The following is a 19,595-nucleotide window of genomic DNA, read 5'->3' as shown; positions in this document are numbered from 1 at the left end:
TGGCTCATGTATACATAGGAGATAGCCAGGGAAAAATGAGTAACTCCCCAAGGTGGCTTAGAATTCAGGCTTAAATACCGTGTTAATAAGGAAAGGGGAGAAGGAATGTAGGCTTTTTAGGGGAGGAGAAATTACTTTTAGGAAAAATGAATGGGCCCTTTAAGGAACAGATGGGAAATCTGATAGTTTGTGACGAAGTTTGTCTAGGTGTGGTTCGACTTCTAGTCTCACCTGTGAGAAGAGTCAATCCTTCTTGGTTGATGAAATGCCCAGGGAGGAGAATCTAAGACAATTGAATTCCTTTTGGAGGATGTGCTTTTAGACAGATAAAGGGAGTTCAGAGAAAGCCTCTTCCTGCATTCTCTGTTTTTCAAGTGTCTACAGCTCAAAATAATCAATTTATCAAACCAGCATATTTGGGAGTGGCATGTCCTGAACTCCACCAGTCATATTTGGGCTGACATATTCTGACATCCATCAATATTTTTCATCATTTCCTTCATAAATTCAATTTTATTAACACCCAATTTTGTATAGAGTTATCTTACTAATTTAAATCTTGTTATTTACTATTTGACCCCTTTCTTATTTTAATTATTTGTGTGTGTGTGTGTGTGCATGTGTGTGCCTTGTTGGTTTTTGTTTGGTTTTACTTCACTGAGGTTTATTGATCTTACTTTATTTTCCAAGAAAAAAAGAACTTGAGCTTATGGAATCAACTTCTTTATTGTTGTTTAATTGATTAACTTTTTATTTCTTCTCATATATCTTAGTCTCTCTACTTGCAATATTTATCCTTCAAATTTTCGTTAAGCACAAATTCTTCTATATAGACACTAGGAAATGTCAATTACACATTCTCATTCGACTTTTGCACACTAATGGCACTACTGAAATTGTTATTAAAACCAACAAGAACTCTCTCTTATCCCTTCACTCCATCTTCACAGATATTCATACACATCTCTCACCAAACCAACACAGTAAACAGAAGAGAACCAGTTTTCACTTTTACAATCCATCCTACCAACAGCAATGACCTTTCTAAGATGCAAATCAAATGAGTTTACTTAATATTTTCATGATTTTAAATGACTTCTCATTCTTATTCTGGATCTAATCCATGTTAACTGGCACTTCAGGATATGACCAATTTTTCTTCTTCAACCTTATCTCCTGTCATTCTCACAAACCCAGCCTAGACTCCAGGGATACAAAATAAACATGATTCTCCAAGAATTCCAGAATCTCTCACACTTACACATGCTGGTTTTTCTACTTGTAATACTCATCCTTCAAATTTGATTTAATCAATCACTCTTCTATGAAGCAACTAGGAAATTTAAAATCCACTTTTCCTTTCATTTTACCATGAACATACTTTGATATAAAATATATATATTAAATACATATACTTATTATATATATTTTATGCATACATGTATATTCAATACAAATGACATAAATACTCTACACAAAAACAGTTGTGTGGATGTGTTTCTTCAACATCTTTGTTTCTACAGCTTTAGCAAAATGCCTGGGCTTTTGTAGATACTCAATATTTTCTAATGAATTAGAATGAGTGTGTGGTTTCCTTTCCATCTACCTTAATGCTTAAAAAGGATTATTAAAAATGAAAAAAAAAGGCTGATTTTAAATTCTTCTGAAGTATACTACTACTCCTTTCTATGGGAATAAAATATATGAAGTGAAGTTTAAAAATTAAAAGTATGCATTTCTACGACGGAGAAAGGAGAGTCTCTCCAATAAATGGTGTTGGGAAAACTGGACAGCCACATGCAAAAGAATGAAAGTAGACCATTCCCTTACACCATGCACAAAAATCAACTCAAAATGGATTAAAGACTTGAATGTAAGACCCGAAACCATGAGACTTCTAGAAGAAAACATAGGCAGTAAGCTCTATGACATTGGTCTGAGCAGCTTATTTTCAAGTCCCATGTCTGACCGGTCAAGGGAAACAAAAGAAAAAATGAACAAATGGGACTACGTCAAACTAAAAAGTTTCTGCACAGCAAAGGAAACCATCAACAAAACAAAAAGACACCCTAACAATTGGGAGAAGATATTTGCAAACCACATATCAGATAAGGGGTTAATATCCAAAATATACAAAGAACTCATACAGCCCAACAACAAAAAAACCAACAATCCAATTAGAAAATGGGCAAAAGATCTGAACAGAGATTTCTCCAAAGAAGAAATACAGATGGCCAACAGGCATATGAAAAAATGCTCAATATCATTAGCTATCAGGGAAACGCAAATCAAAACTACAATGAGGTATCACCTCACTCCAGTCAGAATGGCTATAATTAACAAGACAGCAAACAACAAATGTTGGAGAGGGTGTGGAGAGAAGGGAACCCTTGTTCACTGCTGGTGGCAGTGCAAACTGGTGCAGCCACTATGGAAAGCAGTTTGGAGTATCCTCAGAAAATTAAGGATAGATCTACCATATGATCCAGCTATTCCACTGCTGGGTATTTATCCAAAGAACTTGAAAACACAAAGTCATAAAGATACTTGCACCCCTATGTTCATTGCGGCATTATACACAATAGCCAAGACTTGGAAGCAACCTAGGTGCCCATCAAGGGACGAATGGATAAAGAGGATGTGGTATTTATACACGATGGACTACTACTCAGCCATAAGAAATGACAAAATCCAGCCATTTGTGACAACATGGATGGACCTTGAGGGTATTATGCTGAGTGAAATAAGTCAGAGGGAGAAAGTCAAACACCATATGATCTCACTCATAAGTAGGAGATAAAAACGACAAAAAAAACAAAAAACACACATAGCATTGGAGATTGGACTGGTGGTTACCATTGGGGAAGGGGAAAGGGGGGAGGGCAAAAGGGGTGATTAGGGTCACATGTGAGGGGATGCACTATAACTAGTGTTCGGGTGGTGCACATGATGTAATGTATACAGAATTTGAAATATGATGTACGTCCGAAAAAAATAAAAATTAAAAAAAAATAAAACTATGCATTTCTTTAGCAGACATCAGGATGCTAATAACCATCACACATATGGTTTATTAAAAAGGCAGTTTTTTCATTTTTTATTAAGTTGCCAAGTCACATCTGTGAACAGTAAATGCTTTAATTTCTCACTCGTTATCTACAAAGAAATATTTAAAAGGCAAGACTTTTACTGTAATTTGTGGTTTACTAGTAACTCAAATTTTGAATTACTCAGCTATCTTACAAGTCAAAAGAAAATTAACACTCTTTCCTCCCTTTTACACTCTGTGGAAAGCATGATATGTTTACTGAAGTAAGTCAAGGTTATTAATGGGGAACTAAGCCTTATCCAATACAGTTTGTATTGCTTTCATCCTTTTCTAATTTTGTCATTAATTACTTACCATATTAAATCTACTTATTGTAAAATACCTATTATCTAAATATGTACAGTTTAAAAGAATTTGTGATCCATTCATCTTCTGCCTGCTTTTTTAATCCTCTACTATTCCAGTGTCTTACAACAAATCTACCTCCAGGAAAAGAAAGTGATAACCTACTGAAATGAACAACAACTACTTTTTAAAATATTTTAAAATCAAGTAAGAATCTTCATGTAAATGTAAACATACGCACACATTCAAAAATTGTTTTGATTCCCAATTTGTCAAATATAACGTTCTTATAAAATGATACATTTCAAATATATTCATATTTAAAAGGCTTTATTCTCCTCTGGAGGTTAAAAAAGAAAAGTAAAGAGTCCTTACTAGAACAGAAACATTTCTAAGCTGGAACATTAAAAATTAAGATACAGGGGCCGGCTCCGTGGCCGAGTGGTTAAGTTCGTGCACTCTGCTGCGGCGGCCCAGGGTTCGAATCCTGGGCGCGGACATTGCACCGCTCGTCAGGCCACCTTGAGGCGACGTCCCACATCCCACACCTAGAAGGACCTGCAACTAAGATACACAACTGGGTACAGCGCAGTGTTGGGGAGATAAAACAGAGAAAAAAAAAAAAAAGATTGGCAACAGTTGTTAGCCCAGGTGCCAATCCTTAAAAAAGAAAAAAAAAATTAAGATACATACATTTTGTTTACTATCAATTGACTTGCTCAATTTACTAAATAGGCTGGTTTTTCATGTGAAGTGATACTATATATGTTTGGGGGAAAACATGAGTTTCAGGTAACAAAACACTGAATTTCTTTCAGAGTATTCCTTTCGAAGGTAAATCAACTATTAAAAGATCCTAGTAATAACCTATTTTATTACTGGGAAATACGCAATTGAACTATTTCTTGGCTCACTTATTGTTTTGTGGTGTTAATGTTTGCTTAGGCTGAAAATGCCTTAAGTTAAGAAGAGAATGTTAATTACACTAGTAGGTATAAATAGATGTAGATGTATATGAATCCTTAAATCCTAATCACAACAGCTCGAAGACATTCTCTGACAACCCTAGATTTTTCATGTTTCTATCAAATACCCTATTCAAAAATATTATTTTGGATACCCTGAACCCATACCTTATCTATCTAAATCTTACTCCAATATAGCACAGACTCAAAAGCTCCCAGGCTAACTCAGGTAACTTTTGTCCCACAGCTACAAAATGTGCAGATACAATATCCTGATATCCACGATAACTCCTATTTCTTTCAGGTAAGCAATATAGTAGGTGTATCTTCATACCCTCAATGAATAACTAAATTTATATAAATTATTTTATATTTAATTACATGCATGCATATTTCTGTAAGTACAATGCCTGTGCCTTGACGGTAGGCTAGATATGTCTATTTGCATTTATGCACAGGTGCACTGGCCTGCCTAGCAGAATGATATTCTGAACAGCAAGTGTTCTGTTGGTCTTGAACTTGACTTAACCTTTTGAATTCTTCATCGTTTCTCTGTATCTGAGGTGAAAAGTCAACTTCATCCAAAAATAAGTCATTTGAGCTTCAAATTACTGCATTTTACATGTGTTTCTTAAACAGAAATTATAAGTAGATTGCTTGGGAAGGAAAACAATATTTAACAGAATAAAATAATTTTAACTCCTTTCTTTATGTCTTCACAGATTATAAAACCAAAGTAGTTTAACAATAAATTATAACCCAGCCTGGAAAAGCAATAAAATTAAATTAACAACACTCTTTGAATATGATGATTATTGTTGCTTTCCTGACTAATAAGCATATAAAATATGAATTTGGTATGAATGGATACAGTACCAATTGTTTTCACTTTAAAATACTCATGTGATCCTTATGGCAACTCAATAATCTAATCACTTTTCTCTAGTACAATTGATGTGAAAATTCCACCTGCACCACAAGTACTTACACTTTCAGTTTTCACTTAGGACAAACAATGAATTTATATAATTAATTCTGCTTTGTCCTTTTCTTCATTGGCTCACACAATAAACATGGCACGATTTGCAATTATTAATAGAAGTGAAAATGTAGAAACTGAAATTATGGGATCACAGTCAATTTTAAGAAGGTCATCTAATTGATATATAGTACCTATTTTTATGAATCAGAAAAACAGAATTTGAAAAATATATTATTGAACAGGAACATCATATTGTCAAGTATTGTGTCATTTGTGCACCTTGGTTTTCATAATCTGGGATCATTTAATAGCTTACATGTTTAATTTTTCAGAGATCAACTTAATAAACAAATTCTAATATTGGACAGACAATGTTTGACCATTGGGATTATATTAGTGAATGAGAGACAAATGTGCCCTTCTCGTATAGCGGTTATTGTGTTGTTGTTGTTTTCAGTGCCGTTGAACTGATTCCGACTCCTAGTGCCCCATGTACACAGTGACCCTGTGTATAGCAGAGCAGAATCCTGCCCGGTGTTTTCTGTACCATCCTCTCATCTTTAGATGCTATATCAGAGAATGCTCCGCTGCTATTTTAATTTTAATTTTAATTTTTTCAAAAGTGGGTGGCCAAGTCCTTCTTCCTAGTCTATCTTAGTCTGGAAGCTCCACTGAAACCTGTCCACCATGGGTGACCCTGCTGGTATCTGAAATACTGGCAGCATAGCTTTCAGCATCACAGCAACATGCAGCCACCACAGTATAACCAACAGATGGGTGGTGTGGTTCCCTGACGTTATCTTTATTATATCAGACAGCAAACAAACCTGACCTTTGCTCCAACAGAAAACACTAGCTGTACCTTCCACAGGTTTGCTAAAAGTATCCGTGACAACATAGTTCAGAACAAAGGCAGTTGGTGTCTCTGCTTAAAATATGTACAGAATTTTTTTCCTAACAATTATTTGGTACAAATATATGAAAGAAATGTTCACAGTAAAAGAAGATATGTTTTATCCTGGGGAGGGGTTAATTTATAGAAGAGGTGATCTGAAAAACCAGACGATAAGGTTTAGGTTGAGAGTTGAAGAATGAACAGGTGCTTTCCATATGAAGCAAAGAATGTATGTAGTTGATAGGGTTTCACGTTTTGTCAGGAGGGTGCATAGCAAAGGAATAACTCATACAGGCCCTGAAAGTAAAGCTGTATGGTTAATTCAGAAATAGAGAAAAACACAAAGTGCTGGAGCAGAATAAACTAGGGAGAAAATAGCAAAAAAAAAAAAAGAAAAGTAGATGGATATCAGATCATTATCCACAGAAGATTTTCAAATTTTATGATAAAAGAAAAGAATAGCATTTCTCTATAAACATCAGGAGCAGTTTGTCAATTTCTGCAAAAAAAAAAAATCTTGCTGGGATATCTATAGTGGTTTAATGAATCAACAGATCTTTTTAGGGAGAAGTGCCATCTTAACCACATTGAGTTGTCTGACTCATGAACATGGAATATGTCTCCGTTTATTCAGATCTTCTTTAGTTTCTCTTATCAGTTCTGTAGCTCCAGTTTACAAATCTTACATTTCTTCTTCTTTTTTTTTAATGTGTTCCTAGATATGTTGCTATGCTATTGGGAATGGAATTTTTTTCTTAAGTTCATTATCAGACTGTTCATTATTAGTATATAAAAATATAGTTAATTTTCCTATACTGATTTGGTATCCTGAAACCTTGCTGAATTCATTTATTATCCTGTGAAAAATACAAGATGCAGAACTACATTTTATATGTTTAATTTGTCTAATAAGTAAGGAAAGTAAAAGTATGTTTGTAAATGCATAGTAGCTTATTTTTGCCAAATTTTCCAGATGAAATAAGTAAAATAAAAATGGTTAACTTAAAGGACGAGAAGGGGAAAGTGGAGCGGATGGATTAGAGATGGAAGCAAGATGATTTTATCTTTTTAAGTAGTTTTGATCTTTAAAATCATATAAATGTTTTACATAATCAAACTAAAGTTAAATCAAGAAGAAAAATAATTAAAAGAAACAAATCGTTGAAGTCAAAGACAAATTGAAACAAGCGAATCTAAATGAGTATCAAATTGGCAATATAATACACATAGAAAATAATTATTTCAAGTGATAACTGAACACAGTTGTCTGACTATATATCTTTAATGAGATATAGTCTAAAAGCCAGGAGTCTTAGACATTAGTCAGTAGTTTTACTGCTAAGACTAACACTGGTTTTGTTACATGAAATTATTTTAGTATGGAAAATGGATTTAACCATATGCAGCTAAGCTTTTTCCTCCTTTTTGGGGCCACTCACTCCCAAGATGTATGCCTCTTGTTCTCCTACTGCTTTCCTTCATTGAGACACAGAGATCAGGGCTCCAACCTAACTTCTAGAGGAAATTTGAATGCTCGCATCAGTCTTTGTCTCTCTTTTTCTCTGTCTCATCCCAACTTGAAGAGAACTTCTGAGTAAGTGGATTTACTTTCAGACTTAAATCCTCCCCCAGGTGTGTCATTCCAGAGTCCAGATGCAAAAGGATGAATTAAAGACGTCTATTTTCCAATCAAAGATCAGCAATAAAGCTCATATTAAGAATTCCATTGGCGGGACTCAATTGTCTATGCTCAGTTGCTTCCAAACTCATAAGAGATTTAAGAGTTATGAGCAATTTTCACTTTTAAACACCAAAGTCATCAAAGTAGAAAATATGCCTTTCAGTTACTATTAAGACCAAGACCCTGTGTTAAACAAAAGCCACCAAAAATGTTATTCAAGATACTAATTAGAAAAAGCGACACTGAAAACCAGACTTCACGTAAATTGAACATAATGTATAACTGTGGAAATTATTCCCAGGTATACTGAAATAATCCCTATAGATGAATAAAGTCATAAAAATGTTATGAAGAGAAATATAATAGTGGATACCCTTAAGGATGATGTGAACTAATATTTATTGAGCATCCACTGTGCTTTAAGAACATGAGGCATTTTTTTCCACACTTCTGTATCCTCAAATCCTAGAATTTTGTCTAGACTATATTAGGAACTCAGTATCTGTTGAATGAGTGAATGAAAAATAAGCAAATATACTGATTTCTTTCCAGAATAATTATAGTATGTTTTTAATAATTCCCTCCTATGCATTCTGCACTTGGCAACTAAAATGATGCATAAGATGGCTGGGGCTGAGAATGGAAATTATTTTGAAATAAATATAATTCTAAGGCATATGAAATAAAGAATATGAAAGTTTTGAGTCCCTAGAGGTACAGCCTGACCCCAAGAATTTAAAGGATGTCTTTCAGATATTAAGTTCAATTATCTTAGTTGGTTTTAATTACATGAGGCTTTATAGAAGGTGAATACAGTTGTGTAGCCTTCCAAAAGAACCAAAAGAAAATGGAACAAAAGACTGAGGTACACTAAACTATGACTTTCATCTCATATATAATAGCATGGACTTCCAACTTAGATAGAGCTACATTTTTTACTGCAAAAGAAGTAATGCAGAGATTAGTAAGATAACATTAAATGTTACCTTAATTTGACAGCTAAACAGTAACTCTAGATAAATTTCCACCGACATATTTGAATATTATGTAAATAAACTGAATGACCATTATACATGTAGCTTACTATAGCGCGTGGAACTGGATTCTGGATTTATATATGTTGTGTCATAGAGCGCTACATTTCTGAAGCTTAATAGCAAAAAGAAAATCAATGTACTGTATGAATTACAGTTAAAAACATAACATATCTTTAGTATTACAAAAAACAACAAATTACAAGCTACACCGTGCACTGTTATATAATTCAAAATAGAATGGAGCAATACTTGATATAAGAAAATCTAGGCCAATTCAAAATAGATACTCATGTTCTAATGGAATATCGAAGTATATGCTAACGGTAGTTATAAAAAATTCCGCTTTAATAAGTTATCACATTGTCTTGTCTAAAGTTTAAATTAGGCCTCTGGAACACTGAATTGCTCCAGTTATAATATCAGTGGGCAGCAATTTAATATAATGAATTCTAGCTTTTTTAACAGTATTTTCAATTTTCATTAAATTTTGACAGAATAGAAACCATTCTGTGAGCCCTAGCAAGAAAAGCTATCATAAAAAATCTCTGAAAACTTCAAGTTTAAATAAATGGTTCTTAAGCATTACCTCCCAGATTAATTCCATTTGTCTATTAGGAGAACACATTGAGGTTTAGATGAATTGACTTTTGCCATTTTATTTTGTAAAATTTAATAATTCAGTTAAGCCAAGTAAAGATTTCTAGAATGAAGTACTGTAATCATATATTTGTGAGACTCACAAAATAAAGTCATTTTTTACTCAGTGAAATGTGACTTTTGGATATAATACACAAAGAAAAATTATTTTAGTTACAAAAAACATTATATATGTATCTATTTGCCTAACATAGATACATATAAGTACATATGCATGCACATACATATATTATGTACTTAAAGAAGAGATGAAGAATCTTACATTAAACTTTTAGAAACATTGCCATTTTCTGAAGTTTTTTCTGAACAGTTATCTCTAGAGAGACTTATGCCTCTCTCCGTCTTTAGGCAGAATGTAAATGTAAAATCTTATTTATGATTTGTTAAGAAGAATTAGACCCAGACTTAATAGCATAATTAAAGTAGCAGAGTTTACTTGGAGATTGCCACTTTTAAAAATTTATGTATTTATGGGAAAGTAGTTGAGATTAGAAAGAATGGAGATATAACTGTTAAAATAGTGTTAAACAACTACTGGAAATCACTCATATCATTCTTCTATCTCTCGCTGGATCCATTCTAAATATCTCTGTTCTTAAAGCTTTCTATAATATTTCATTTAGTAACTTCTTTTCATAACATGAACAATCTTGACAATTTCAGAAAAATCTTCTTTACAACCACGCCTATATTTTTACATTCTCAAGAAATGTTAATGAACTAGACAGTAGCCGTCAAACGATAAATGCAAACTAGGACTCTGCTATTTACATAACCTTAGCATAAAGAGACTAAAAGAGTAATGCATCTCTGATTAGATCTATAAGAATCTATTGGTTTATTTTAAAACCAGAAGAAAATGAATCTTCAAATATTTACAGGAGAGATATAATATCATCCCCAACTGGTTTGTTTCTATCATGAAAAAATCATACTACCACTTGTTTAAAGACACTTAAGTCTGAATTACCTTAGATAAACAAGATAAACCAGAATTACGTGTTTCCATATGACTGTGAATCTCTTCTGAGTGTGGTAGTAGATTTATATTTCTGAGTTAGAAAAAAGGAGGACACACAACCCTCTGATAATATGAAACAAATCTCTAAACATTAAGAAAATTCTTATCAGCATGAACATAATTCGTCTTTGCCTCAACAGTAAGATGGACACAAATGCTCCCCTTTGTGGGGATCTGCCGTACACTGGGCTCTATGTGAAGCCCTTTATTTAAGTCTGCTCACTTAATCTTCGCTGTGGCCACACGGGAAGGCGATGGTTTTTACCTTTTGCATGTGAGGAACCTGACATCCAAAGAGGTTATACTCCTAGAAAGTCATGAAGTTACTAGGTGGGAGCACTGAAATATCTGATTCCAAAGCCAAAGCCTTTCTTCATCACCCATTACTTTTTTAAATAAAGGATTCTAACATTGGCCTCAAAATGCTAGGCTAAAAGAAAAAGCACACCAAGGGGAAATGATAAGTCAGGAAATAATAAAATAGGAGCAAATATTAATTAAATGGATGCTAAGTAAACAGAACAGAAAGAATCAACAGGATGAAAATGCATTCCTTTAAAAAAGCACAAAACAGGTAAACCTCCAGAAATATAGATGAAAAAGATAAAGCCACCAGTAAAAATATAAGTTATGAAAAACTGTGATATTATTATATATACAGCATAGTAGATATTTAAAACATTATAAGTAAATGCAACAGGAAAAATTAACAAGAAACCTAGACAGAATGTGTCATTGTAAGTAAAAATATAAATAAATAATATTGACTTGTGAAGTTAAAAATATGATTGACAAAATGGAATTAATATTAGATGTACTATTTTCCCTACATTTTACCCCAAGAAACAGCAGTCCCCAAAGACAAACAGGTGAGTGTTAAACTTCAAGGAATATATCTCTATTGCTAACTTGAAAAAATTATTGTATGGAATAAAAAGAGGAAAAGGTATTCAACTAATATTATGGGTCCAGTAAAATCTGGACAATAACAATACAAGAAAAGAAAGACTTATTTCACTTATAGAAATCAATGCAAAAATCATAACAAATACATAAAATTCAGCAAAAGGAGGAAATAGCATTTTCATAAGCAGAAGGGGTGAATAACATTTTCACAAAGTAGGGCTTATTTTTAAAAGGCAAGGATAATTTAATATCAGGAAATATCATAAAATATGATTTTTTACCAGATTAAAGGAGGCAAAACATAGGCTCCTTTCAATAACTGCAGAAAAAAGAACTGAATAACATTTAAGCTCTATTCACAATAAAAGGAATTTCTTAGTCAACTAGGAATAAAAGGAAACTTTCTTAACCTGATAATGGATATCACTGAGATGCTTACTATGGAACATTCTTCAAAATGAACTTTTTAGCAGTATTCACAGTGAAATTAGGAATAAATCAATGTTACTCCATATCACTACTTACATTAATTTTTTTTCTTCCTCTTCTCCCCAAAGCCCCTTAGTACATAGTTGTATATTCTCGTTGTGGGTCCTTCTGGTTGTGAGCATCAATTTTTTATTTGAGGACTCAGCCAAATTATGTAGACTGAGAAGAAGTAAAAACTGTGGAAATGAAAAGCAAATATACAAACTGCCATTAACTATAGCTTATTTGAATTTCCACATGAAAGATTCTAATATACAAGAAGCTTCTAAAAGCTAAGAGGTAAGTTTAGGAAATACGAAATATTTTAAATAATAAATAAAGAATTTTTAGAAATCAATATAAACGACAATCATAAATTGATTTGTCATATACATTAAAAATCAACGAGCAGAGAAACTAGAACTCTTACATTGGAGTGAAAGGTAAATGGTTACAACCACTTTGGAAAAATATTTGGCAGTATCTCAAAGCTGGACACATGCATATAAACCATACACCCCAGGAATTCCAATCCTAGCCATATACCCATCCAAAATGTGTATTTAAATCCTCCAAATGACATGTACATGACTATTCATGGCAACGCTATCCATTACAGCCAAAAATAGTAAAAACTCAAATACGGGCTACTTAAATTATATTAGGATTCTTAAATGTACAAAAACAAAAGATAAGAAAATTAGAATTCCACCTAAGCCCATACATAAAATTCATCAGCAGATTAAAGACTTAAATTTTAAACAGAAAAAAAGAGAGTTAACCCTGGTTTAAAAAAAAAAAGAATATCTGATCAATCTTGGAGAATAGGAGTATTTCTTTAAAAAGATACACCTATGAAAGTAAAGATGTATAAAATAGACTATGTTAAATTAACAATGTGTGTTCAACTAAAGATACCATAAAATTAAAAAGTTAGTCATAGACTAGGAGAAAATATGCGCAACGATTGTATTATTATTACTGTTGAGACTATGAAAACATTCATACTTATGAATAAGAAAGATACACTCTAATAGAAAATAATCTCCAAGTTTGGGGAAGAAACATACAGAAAGGAAATTCTCATGCTGTTACTGAAAGTTGGAATTGGCACAACTATTTCCTAGAGTTATTTACCAATAGCTATCAAAAGTAACGGTTTGCATTTACTTTGACCTAGCCATTGTAAGTCTACGTATATGTCAGACAAATTCTTACACATGTGCATAAGAAAAAAAACCTTGGAGTATTTATTACAGAATTTTTAAAAATTTGAAAACGTTTTAATTGTCTATTATTTGGAAGAGAATATATACATTTTTAAATATTCATATGTTATTAAATAGCAGTTGGAGTAAATAAATTAGAGGTGCATGAAGCAGTAAAGCTAAATGTCTGAAATTACAACATTTTATGAAAAGCAAATGCCAATCTCTAATTTACATTTGTTTAAAAAAATATGAAGCAATCTGGTAAAACGTAAAAATTTAATGGAAATGTAGTAGGATATACATTCTATATTTTTTGATAAGTTGAAGTATTTCATAATTTTTAAAAAGAAGAAACTATTCTATTGAGACTTCGAGTAGTTATTCGATTACAGTCAGAAAGAATTTAAAATTATGTTAACTGAAAACGAGCACAAAGGAACCACAATAACATAATTTTATGTGATATTAAAACAATTTATTGGTATCAGTCCAGCTCCAGTTGTGAGAAAGAAAAACTTCTCTACCTATATTAAAAGGGAAGATTTAATAGCTGATTACAAAATTCACAGGAAAGGCTGGAAAAACAGACTCTGAGCTTGAGTCCCAAATGACTCGCAAACCATTTTTCTACCACAATCATGAAGACAGGTGTATTAGAGTTCGCCAGAGAAAGAGAACCAACAGCCTATGCACAACCCTACCTTCAGAGTGGAACTGAATAAACGGTTCTTCTCAGATCTCAACCCTGCTGCGTTTCCGACCGGAAATTAGATCATCGGCTCCACGGTTCTCCAGGTTGCTGACCGCAAATCTCGGAATTGGCTCACAGGAGTATGGAGACCGAGAAGTCCCAAAATCTGTGTCCGCGTTAAACTGGACAACGCGAGAGGAGATGGCGTGACTTCCGGTCGAGAACCCAGCGGCTTGAGATCCGAGAAGAGCGCGTTTCAGTTACACTCTGAAGGTAGGACTGCATCAAAGCGAAAAATCGAGTATTCCGTGTGTCATTGTCCCTGTCTCTGGATAATGTTCATTCTTTTTCTAGTTCACTTATAATCTCACCGTGATATCCTGTGTTCTAAATACTAAATTATAAAATTCACCACCACCGATTCACCACATCTAAAAGTAGGAGAAAAAAGAAAGGAGGGGAAAAGGAGAATGTTTAATATATATGTATGTATACCAGTATCACATAACATGGGGCGATATGGAGATATATATCAGGATGAAGAAATTCTTTCCCCTTCCATTTCTTACTCTCTTTGCCCTTGGCCTGCATCTCTACTGGTCAGGACCTATACATAGCAGGATGACTCACTCAGAATTTTTAAAAAGACGGTTTCTGCCTGATGAAACAGCAGAATTTATTAATTTTATTACATATCGATCTTTGAGTACACATCGTTTTATTATTCTGTGTGATAAAATAGGAGGACCAGGGAAAGGACTTCTGCTGAGCACTGGTATGATGGGTATCTCAAAAACATAAACAACAGTGTGACTGAGCTGCAAGCTGAAATAGCTAGTTCTTTCACGGGATGCAATTTTGCAATTTTTACTTGAAGGAACAACCAACAAACAATAGTTATCAGTCCCAATTATTTGGAAGATATTTTCTTTTTAAGATGAACAGAACAGTTACTTCAAGGATAGCAACTGAAGGTAATTTTTGTTAATGATAAAATGTAAGCTTTCAAGTGAATATTAAAATTTTGGAAAAGATGGAACCACCATTTTGAGGGTATCTTCTAACGCAATGTCTTTTCTGATGAGATTAGGTGTAAAATTAAAGAATACAATTTTTTATTGTTTCATTGAAATGTATGAAATGTGGAGGTTCTGCATTACTTAGTAATTTTCCAAATTGATATTTTCCAAATTGATAAAATATTCATCCAAAATACAAGGTATGGCAATAAATTTTAATGTAAGAGAATATAAAATGGTTGTTGATATGCTTTCAGTTAGTTTCATTAATTGCAACTAACCTTTAAGAAACTACCAATTGTTGAGTTTTGAAATAGTACCTGAGAAGAATATCTATAATTATCAAAAAATATTAAGATATCTCTCCCTTTTCCAAATGCATATCTCTGTGAGGCTGAATTTTGTTCATATACGTTAACCAATAAATCATATAGCAACAGATTAAATTCAAAAACAGATATGAGAATCCATCCAATCTCTCTTCTGTCAAGCCAGACATTAAAAATGCCACTTATTGAGCCAACCCTGGTGGCCTGGCAGTTAAAATTAGGCGCACACTGCTTGGGCTTCCTGGATTCAGTTCTGGGGCTGAGCTATACCTCTCGTTTGTCAATGGCAGCGACTCACATAGAAGAACCAGGAGAACTTACAACCATACACAAGTATGTACTGGGGCTTTGGGGGAGGAAAAGAAGAAAGAAAAAAAAAGGAAGAAGATTGACGATAGATGTTAGCTTAGGGTGAATCTTCCTCTGCCAAAAAAATAAAATGAAAAAATAAATAAATAATAATGCCACTTATTAAATGTTTGCCTAGGAAACTGTAATTGTTCTTCATTAAATATGTTAACATGTACTGGGTTTATTATTCTCACTCTAAACAAATTAATACATATTTTTAGTTCCTAAGTTTTAATACAGTAAATATCAATATATATAACCCAGTGTTATAAGGTGTACTAATTTTACGTGATTTTTCAGTATAGCCTAGGAAATCTATCAGTCAGGATTAAATTCAGCTATGATTAATAGAGAACTGAAGAACAGTGGTTTAAATAAAATAAAGTTAAATTTCTCTCTCATGGAAAATTGGGGATGTGGGCAATTGAGAGTTAGTGTAAAGGCCCCCCAGTAGTTTAAAATCGTGCCAGGCCAAATTTATGGTACAGAATTCATCATCAACGTTAAGATGCATCCAATATGGATTTCCAGCTATTATATTTCTATTTCAAGCATCATCTTGAAGAGATGGGGAGAGAAATACCAAACGCACATAACTATCTTTTAAGAAAGTCAACTAAAAGCTACCACAGGTTCCTTCTGCTTATATCTCATTACCAGGATCTCGTTACATAGCCACCATATGTGATTACGTAGAGGCTGGAGAAAGTAGAGTTCATTCTGGAAAGTCATATATACAACTCAGATATTCTGGGAGTAAGTAGTGGAATAAGACAGAAGAGTTCAATTTATAGGTTAAAGCCCTTGTTCTTCTCCTAATTTGCTGTATGACCTTTGTCATATTACTTAAACTTTCTGAACCTCACTTTCTTCATCTGTACAACGGGGCTAAGAATACTACCTACATCATAGTATTATCAGTATGATAATTCTTATAAAGAGTTTAGAAAATTGTATAGCACATTTTACTCATGTAAGTTTTGTTAGAATTACATGCAAATAACATGTTTTAAGAATTTTAAATAGCATGATGCTCTGGGAGTACTGCAGGATAATTTAGATGACTAAAATTTATGACATTTCTTCTTATCATTTTTTCTTATTGAAAAATCTGTTGAAACACATTCTAATGCATTTAGGAAAGAGAAAGAGAAAAATCTCCAGTTATGATTGTCAGAGAAGGACTTGGGGAACAGACCTATCTAGTATAGAGTTTTTTCTGTGGAGGGTAAGGTATAAAAAAACTTTGTTAATTCTTATAGAATATCCAATATTGTCTATATTTATCATTTAAAATAAACCGTATTCAAAAAGATTCCAGCCTGATGGGATGAATAGGACATCAGCAACCTCGATGTGGGAGTCCTGCCTTCTTAAACTCTTGATCCATAACCTATGTTTGTGCTAAGAGAGGAAACATAAGGGGTTTACAGAAGGATATCAGAGTATTGCAAATTGACAGAGCATCTGCAGATCTATCAATAAATTTTTGTACACAGAACAGGAGGCACATAAATCTACAAGATTAAACAGAACAGATTGAATGAGCTGCTTTTGTTAAATTTCAGGCAGGAAACAACCTTTTGGAATGAGGTGTGCAACATAAGCTTTATGAAGAAAATTTTTCCAGCTTTGTTGAGGTATAATTGATAAACAAAAATTTTATATATTTAAGGTATACAATGTAATGATTTGAAATATGTACATTGTGAAATGGTTACCGCAATCAAGTTAATTAACGCATCCATCACCCACATAGTTACCTTTTGTGTGTATGTGTGGAGAGAACACTTATCTACCCTCAGCAAATTTCAAGTATACAACAGTATTATTAACTAAAGTCTCCAAGTCACTGTGCTGTGCATTAGATCCTCAGAGCTTGTTCGTCTTATAACTGAAAATTTGTACCATTTGACCAACATCTCCCAATTTTCCCCTAGCCCCAAGCCCTTGGCAACCACCATTCTACTCTCTGCTTCTGTGAGTTCTATTTTTATACATTCCACATATAAGTGGGGTCATAACAATATTTGTCTTTCTGTATCTGGCTTATTTCCTTTAGCATAATGTCCTCCAGGTTCATTCATGTTATTGCAAATGAAAGGATTTCCTTCTTTTTTAACGCTGAATAGTATTCCACTGTGTGTATGTGTGAGTATATATATATATGTGTGTGTGATATATATAATATCGTAGTCTCTGAATCCATTCATCTGATTACACTAATGCATTAGGAGTAGGATTTAAATAAAAAAGACGAGAAAAAATTCATTCTAGGAAATAAATATTATCAAAATCATAAGAGTAAAGAAGTGTGTAGAATTTGTCTCCAAAAGAAATTTGAGTTGTGGAATAATTCGAAGTGATAAGATAAACACATGGCCTTTCAAATTGTAGAAATCTTGTATGACAAACTAGGGAGTTACACGTGCCAATTTATAGGCATCAGAATGCTGTTACAATTATATAAGCAAATAAGTTGCATTATGTACACAATGTTTTTAGTGTCTCATTCTAAAGCAATATGAAGCAGAAAATGGAGGTTTAAAGAAAAAAAGATTATGAAGACAAAGAATAACAAAACATGATGTGGAAATGATCAGAAGTTAAGGGAATATCAATTTCACGGTAACTGCTGCTGGCAGAAAATGTTGGAGACTCTGTCCCTTGGGAGTAACAGACTTTTCCCTGTAATTTCAATGTTCTAACAGTGTAGTGGTGGGAATATGCCATTAATTTAAAACCACTGTTGGGGTGATATTATTGATTTATTTTTATTTTTATTTTTTAGCACAGATTGTCAGCCTATTCCCCTGGACCAATCAATCTTGAATGGAGATAAGAAATCTGTATTAAATCCTCAGGTAGTATTTTTTTATTCCAGTCGTGTTTGAAATGTGCCTGATTAGAGCATCCTGAAGTGTTCTTCCAATGCGTAAGTCTAATTTCACTTAAAATATGATGTCACTAAAAAAATCATCAATGAAAAAACATAATATTTTTCTATTTGTTTTCGGAAATGCCTTCACTCTGTCCCAAAGCATAAATCATTACTGTCAAAATACTAAAATGTAGATTTTCGTAACTGAGCTCATGGATGTATAAATCAATGATTAATTAATAGAGTTTAGCTGAAATAACATAAAATCTATTTGCAGATATGTCCTAGGGGCACCTCAGATCCTCTTTGTTAATTGGCTACTATTCATCCATAAGAAATTACATAACTTAAAGGTTTCTCCCACACTTTTTATATTTAAATAACATATTTTGATTTGACATTTAGCTTCAACTAAGAGAGCTAATATTATTTACTTCTTCACCTCAGAGTCTTTCTTATCTATTTATTGATGAGAACCACCTAAAACATATTATGATCTGTATGGCATTTTAATCTTGTCACAGTCTGTAATTAAGTTATAATTAGTTTGAAGATTGACATTAGTAAATCTGTAAAGTATTTTTATCTTACCAGCTTTGTTAATTTTGTCTGTTCTTAGGTCAAGTTGGAGCCATTTATGATTCATTTTTATATAGGCTCAGTTCGACAAACCAAATACACTCTTCACAGGTTCAAACAATTTACTATTCAACAATGCGAAGATAGGTTAAAATGCATATAAATGAAGGACAGGATAACTTTTAAAACTAAAACTTGAAAATTTTGAAATGAGAATATCACCATCAGTATAATATCAATAAAATCTTTCACTCACTGTCATGACTTTGTTCAATTAACATTTGTAATTAGAGCCCAGGATGCCAAATGGTGAGTTGCGGTTTGACAACAGACCACAAGAGAAGTTGAAACAGAGAAGTTTGTTACTCACAGACAGTGGAGGAAATACAAGGCAAGTCTCCCGAAGCCACACAGGGAAGTCAAGGCAGAGACCCAGACAGGACGTGGGGCACATGCCTTTATTAGTGTCCATGGTTGGAGTGGTTTTGGGTTCCCAGGCTAAGCCAGATTGGTCAATTCAAACCAAAA

At 33.2% G+C, this 19,595-nt stretch overlaps 2 long non-coding RNA genes across 8 annotated transcripts in view; one reads left to right on the top strand and one right to left on the bottom strand.

Annotated features, from left to right (window-relative positions):
- The window catches only part of LOC111772518 (uncharacterized), a 104,374-nt gene extending 90,295 nt beyond the window's left edge, over nucleotides 1–14,079 (bottom strand). The window contains exons 1-2 of one of the 2 annotated variants that reach the window (XR_011436678.1): nucleotides 13,919–14,079; nucleotides 12,064–12,203 (exon numbers count right to left, since the gene is read on the bottom strand). This is a non-coding gene — a long non-coding RNA (uncharacterized lncRNA). The remainder of the gene's footprint in view (nucleotides 1–12,063; nucleotides 12,204–13,918) is intronic. The other variant, XR_011436677.1, reaches the window with a different exon arrangement.
- Nucleotides 13,985–19,595, top strand: part of LOC106782840 (uncharacterized) — a 97,205-nt gene continuing 91,594 nt past the window's right edge. For 5 of the 6 annotated variants that reach the window (XR_011436673.1, XR_011436676.1, XR_011436674.1 and 2 more), the window contains exons 1-2: nucleotides 13,985–14,181; nucleotides 18,399–18,471. This is a non-coding gene — a long non-coding RNA (uncharacterized lncRNA). Of the gene's footprint in view, nucleotides 14,182–17,175; nucleotides 17,248–18,398; nucleotides 18,472–19,595 lie in introns of all 6 variants that reach the window. The other variant, XR_002806423.2, reaches the window with a different exon arrangement.

Source organism: Equus caballus, chromosome 2 (genome assembly GCF_041296265.1).
Source record: "Equus caballus isolate H_3958 breed thoroughbred chromosome 2, TB-T2T, whole genome shotgun sequence".
NCBI classification, from domain to species: Eukaryota; Metazoa; Chordata; class Mammalia; order Perissodactyla; family Equidae; genus Equus; species Equus caballus.
The sequence above is the reverse complement of the archived record's forward strand: the minus strand, read 5'-3'. Positions and strand labels throughout refer to the sequence as shown.